Source organism: Cibotium barometz, chromosome 27 (assembly GCF_041138505.1).
Source record: "Cibotium barometz isolate CiBa-2024 chromosome 27, ASM4113850v1, whole genome shotgun sequence".
Taxonomy (NCBI): Eukaryota; Viridiplantae; Streptophyta; class Polypodiopsida; order Cyatheales; family Cibotiaceae; genus Cibotium; species Cibotium barometz.
This window is the reverse complement of record NC_141072.1, coordinates 53448941-53454904: the sequence shown is the minus strand read 5'-3', so window position 1 is coordinate 53454904 and position 5964 is coordinate 53448941.

Sequence of the window (5964 nt, the reverse complement as noted above, 5' to 3'; positions counted from 1 at the left end):
AAGATGTATATGATAGGATGTGATAAGAGGTGTATGAGATGTGATAGGATGTGCTAAGATGAGTTAGGATGTGATAAGATGTGTATGGGATGAGGTAAGAAGTGTATCTAATGGGATAAGATGTATATGGGTTGTAATAGGGCGAGAATGGATGTGAATGTGGATGTGGATGTATGCATGTAGATGTAGATATATGGATGTGAATGTGAATGTGGATGTGGATGTATGCATGGAGATGTGGATGTATGGATGAGATATGGATGTGAATGTGAATATGGATGTGGATGTATGCATGTAGATGTAGATGTATGGATGTGAATGTGAATGTGGATGTGGATGTATGCATGGAGATGTGGATGTATGGATGAGATGTGGATGTGGATGTGAATGTGAATGGGGATGTGGATGTATGTATGGAGATGTGGATGTATGCATGTAGATGTAGATGTATGGATGTGAATGAGATGTGGATGTGGATGTGAATGTATGGATGTGAATGTGAATGGGGATGTGGATGTATGCATGGGGATGTGGATATATGCATGGAGATGTGGATGTATGCATGTAGATGTAGATGTATGGATGTGAATGTGAATGTGGATGTGGATGTATGCATGGAGATGTGGATGTATGGATGTAGATGTGGATGTGGATGTATGGATGTGGATATGGATGTGTATGTATGAATACGGATATGGGATTGGATGTATGATGTGGATGTACGAACATGGATGTGTATGTAGAATAATGAATGTGAAGGTGTATGTGAAATAATGTGTCGTCGATTTGAGTAAATGGATGAGAATGAGTACACATATGAATGGAATGTGGAATAAGTAATGTGGATTGAGGAGGGATAATGTGGAAAGATGAGAGTTCATTATAGAAATTATATTTGTAAACTGTTTGTAAATGACTGTTTTATGTCAAGAATGCTGGGGAAGCATTTTGACCGTCTTGTGGATTAAGGTCATGGAGACCTAACTGATAAAGTTACAACTACTGACGGAGAGTCAATGGAGGACGTCTCGCGTAGCAAGGTCGACTAAGGTCTTGACCAGCATCGGTTCGATTTAAATGGTGAGCTTCCGGTACGGTGGATGAGGGACCAAGGAAGCGGCCTATGAGTGAAGCGCTAGGTGACCTGCGAACCGAAGGATCCTAGAGGGTGCTGACCATACGGTGCTCGGGCTCTGGGTCGCCGAAGATACCCACACGTGCATCGTGGAAGATATTAGAACAAGGAGTAAGAGTTGTTTTTTGAAACCGGGCATGGATTTGGTTGATTGACCTTGCTGGTCCTCAACGGGTGAGTCCATGGCTCCTTTATATGGATTTGTTGATTGATCTTGCCGATCTTCAACAAGGATTCCATCTTGATTTTTATATGTGAAAATATTGTCGGTTATTATTGAAAAGGCCCCTGAGTGAACAGGTGGTGAGCGTTCTGGTTGTGCCTCTTGATCCGTAAATCGAGACTCATTTTCTGTTTTACGATAGATAAAGTAAATCCCGGATAGTAATTGTTCTATGGATAGGAATCAACGGCTGTGCCTCTTGATGGGGAAAAAAGCGTTGATCCCAATGATTCAAGTGCAAGTTTCTTCCTTGATTTGACTGAGTATCTTTATAGGTGCAATCGGATCAGCTTGATCAGTAATGGTCTTGACTACGTTAGAGTAAAAAGTTATCCTAGTGGAATCGCCCATGCTTTCCGGGTAAAGGAAGTTTTTTCCGGGTTCGGTTTTGGAAAAAACTGACGGATTAGTCTTTTGTCCGGATATCCGTGGACGAGGCCCCGAGTGTGGGACCCTGCCCCGTGCAAGAAGTGCTACTTCCGCTGCTAGTACCCTGAATCCATTGTGTGGTAGGGACAGGGATCTCACAGGTAGGACAATACTCAAGCTGAATGCGACCTTGAGAAATCCAATCATGAACAAAATGAAAAGGAACATCAATGTGTTTGGATCGTTCCTCGAATAACTGGATTTTTGGCTAAAGCAATAGCACTCTGTGAATCTGAGTAGATGAGTGTCGGAGTAGATGAACATCCAAGGTGATTCAGAATTTGAGAAAGAGTATCAGACTTCTAAGGTAAGAAATAAACCCATGATTTGCGAGAGGTCATCCACAAGAAGCATATAATACTTGGATCCACCAAGCGATTGTACTTCCATAGGTCCTGCAAGATCAGCATGAATAAGCTCAAGTATGCATGTGGCCCTATGAGTAGCCTCCTTTGGAAAAGAAGCCCGATGTTGCTTTCCTTGAGCACAAGAAGAACAAATGTGATGGCGAGGTTTCTGAAGCTTTGGTAGACCTGTAACCATGTCATGTGAGACAAGATGTTGCAAAGTAGCAAGAGGAACATGGCCAAAGCGGAAATGCCATAGATCACTATCTTCATTAGAAACAAGTGCTTTGGGAGAAGCAAATAATTGATGAAGATGAGACTCATGTAGTGGCAACTGTGCTGTAAAAGAGCTTATATGATAAAGCCCAGCATTTTGATAACCATGTGCCACACAAGAAAGTGACTGTCTATCAATGATTTCAATCACTTCATCATCAAAGTAAACCCCAAGACCTTTAGAAGTAGTCTTAGAGATAGAAAATAAGTTGGCAGACATCATAGGCACATGCAAAACATCATGTAAGATAGCATCTCTAAAAGAAACATCACCAATACCAATCACAGGGAGAGACGAAGCATCACCAATGTGTACTGATGAAGAGATAGACTTATAGTTTTCCAATAAGGAAGAACTATTCATCATGTGAGAGGTAGCACCACTGTCGGCAATCCACTCATCCGCAGTATGCGTATCAAGATCTTTGATTACCACAAGTGATGTGTCACATGTGGTAATCAAAGATCTTTGATTACCACAAGTGATGTGTCCATGAAGAAGTAGAAGACATAGCAACATATGCAATCTTGGCGTTACTGTCTTCCGTCTTGTCTTTGTTTTTGTCGTGAGAAGATGATGTAGAAGAACCCTTAGATTTGGATTCAAGTTCAGCTTTTACCTTCTTGGATGCTGCCTTCTTAGCAAAACAATGATCCTCCGTATGGCCACTACGACCACAGAAAGTACACTCCTTGGAAGAATCCTTTGATTTGTCCTTGTCGCCTTTGGTTGAAGAATCTTTAGCATTGGAACTAGAGCCTTTGCGTTGATCATTCCCCTTGCCTTTGCCTTTGCCCTTGCCTTGGCTTACAAAAGCCGAATCCTTTTTGTTTTGCTTGTGAGTAAGGCACTTATCATGAAGAAGACCCATAGTCTCTTCAAAGGAAGGGAAAGGAACTCGAAGAAAGATGTTATCTTTGAACGATTCAAAAGAAGAAGGCAATTTACTAAGTAGCTTGTGGACCGGATTGCTTACCAATGTACCAAACTCTTCAAGTTGCCGCTTGATTCGATTGAATTCTCCAAGCTTCTCCACTATGTTGTCGAATTCGGAGTCGGATTCGGAGATAGAAAGCTTATCCAAATCTTCTTACAACTTAGCCATCTTAAGAGTTGAAAGTCTTCCATATTGCATTTGTATAGTGTGCCATAATTGTTGAGCCGTACTCCTTGTAGAGAGAAATTGAGACACAACGTTGAGACACAACCGATGTAGACATGCCATGCACAAGTAAAGCTTTGGCCCGTGCATCCATATAGGTTTGATAGTGAGAAGGCACCATATGAGGAAAAGTGATGATAGACCACACCCCGGTGCTTTCCAAAAGAAGTTGCATAAACAAGGACCAAGTGTGGTAGTTGTTTGGGGTAAGCTTTGTGAATCGGAAAGACTTGGAAGGCTCAAAGATTGAGTGAATGGGTTAAAGGGCTGATATGATTGAGTGGGAAGAGGAGTAGTAGTGGAAGTAGTAGAAGGAGGAATCATAGTAGATGAAGTTGCCATAAAAGGCATAGATGATGTAGGGGGATATACCATAGAGGGCATAGAAGTATGTGGATAGGAAGGCATAAAGGACAAAGAAGAAAGAGAGAAAGGATCCGTAGAAGGTAATGGATATGACGGAAAAGAGAAAGTAGAAGCACCTATCGAAGAAGGAATTGCACCAACTTCCGTTGTAGTAGTTGCCGGTCCACCAATCGTCGTAGGAGATGTAGGATCCATAGTATCTTCAAGTTTGCCTTTGTCTTTTGGAGTAGAGGACTTCCGAGATCCCATAGGGAGAGGAGGGTAGAAAAACACAAGGGAAGAAGTGTCGTACCTCCAAAAACGCAGCCACCAATAGATGGGCTGTCCACCAAGGAAGTATCTCCAAAATATGCACAAAGATAGTGCAAAAACACAGCCACAAAACGCAGCCGATATATAAACCAATAGACTCCGTAGAAACCACCAAAAGAGGGCTAAGAATGTAGCCTTAGGTAGAAGGAGTATGGAGGAGTTGATTGTCCACAAAAACGCAAACACAAAGTGTGTAGCAAAGTGGAATTTTCAGCCGGTAGAAAGGCGTAGAAAAGAGGATGAATATGTACCTCAAAACACCATGAAGAGGGCTGAAGTTGATGATGAAAACGCAGCCAAGAAATCTCTCCACAAGAAGCCTCCAAAAAAATGCTACCGCATGTAGGAAAAACTAGTTGGCAATGTTTTCACCGCAAGTAGAGTTGTAGGACTCGGATTGAAGTGCTTTAAAAACACACTTGTAGAGGATGGTAAGGGGCTAGTTTGAAGCCTCTTGCATCATTGAATGAGTGCAAGGATGATGAGTAAGGGCTTCTGCAAAAAATGTAAGCAGAAATTCTGCATGCAAGCAGTCTGCGAAGAATAACTCAAAAACGGTGAGGAATTTGCGAAAACTCTCTTCTGCAAAGTTGTAGACCATGATGATTCCAATAGGTTCCGCAGGCACAATCCTCAAAAACCCATTTATTTAGCAGAAAATCAAAGAATGAAAAAAATGCAATTGAAAGCGGGGTTGTTGTGAAGAGGACTAGAGGTAGAGAGGAAGAAGGATAAGGAGGCTCTATGTGCGCCACCACCTTGCTCTGATACCATGTGAGAAAGAAGAGATGAGAAAAGAGACAATGTACTCAAAAACTCATCAATGAACCACTAGCCAACTTGATTAGAAATGAACTACAATGCCTCATATATATAGGAAAGTTCCTCCACCCAAAAATGTGTGTAAATAGGAAAAAATGGAAATGAATGCTATAAATCCCAAAAATGCCTAGAGGCTAAAGAGTGTGCCACTAGCGTGACACCATCTGGAGATGACACCTATCTAACACAATGCCTTCTTGACATGCATAACATCTGTAGCATGATCTCCCTTGTGACAATCAAGTCATCCACATAGATGACAAGTAAGACAATCCCATGATTTGTTTTCTTCACATAGAGTGAAGAATCTACTGAAGAAACCTGAAATCCAAGGGAGATAAGATATCGGCTTATCTTATCACTCGAAGCACAAGGTGCTTGCTTCAAACCATATAATGCTTTCTTTAATCTACATAAACGAGTGGGGTACCTTGGGTGTACATATCCTTCTAGCTGTGCCATATAAACTTCCTCTTATAAATCACCATTTAGAAATGCATTTTTCACATCTATTTGATGCATTTCCCAACCATTTGCTGCAACCATAGCAATGAGACTGCTCTCAGTGTTCCCATCTTTGCAACTGGACTAAATGTTTCATCATAGTCCAAGCATTGGGTTTGTGCATAACCCTTATTAGTAGCTACCAACCGCACTTTATGGTGTTCAATGGAACCATCTGATTTGCATTTCACCTTATAAACCCATTTGCAACCAATGACATTTTTGCCTTGTGTAGTAAGGCAACCAAATCCCAAGTGTCATTTTGAACCAATGCGTCCATCTCAAAATCCATTGCCTTCTCCCATACATGCTTCCCAATAGCTTCTATATAGCATGTAGGTTCCACATACTTCACCAAAGAGGTAATATATGCGTAATGCATAGCAA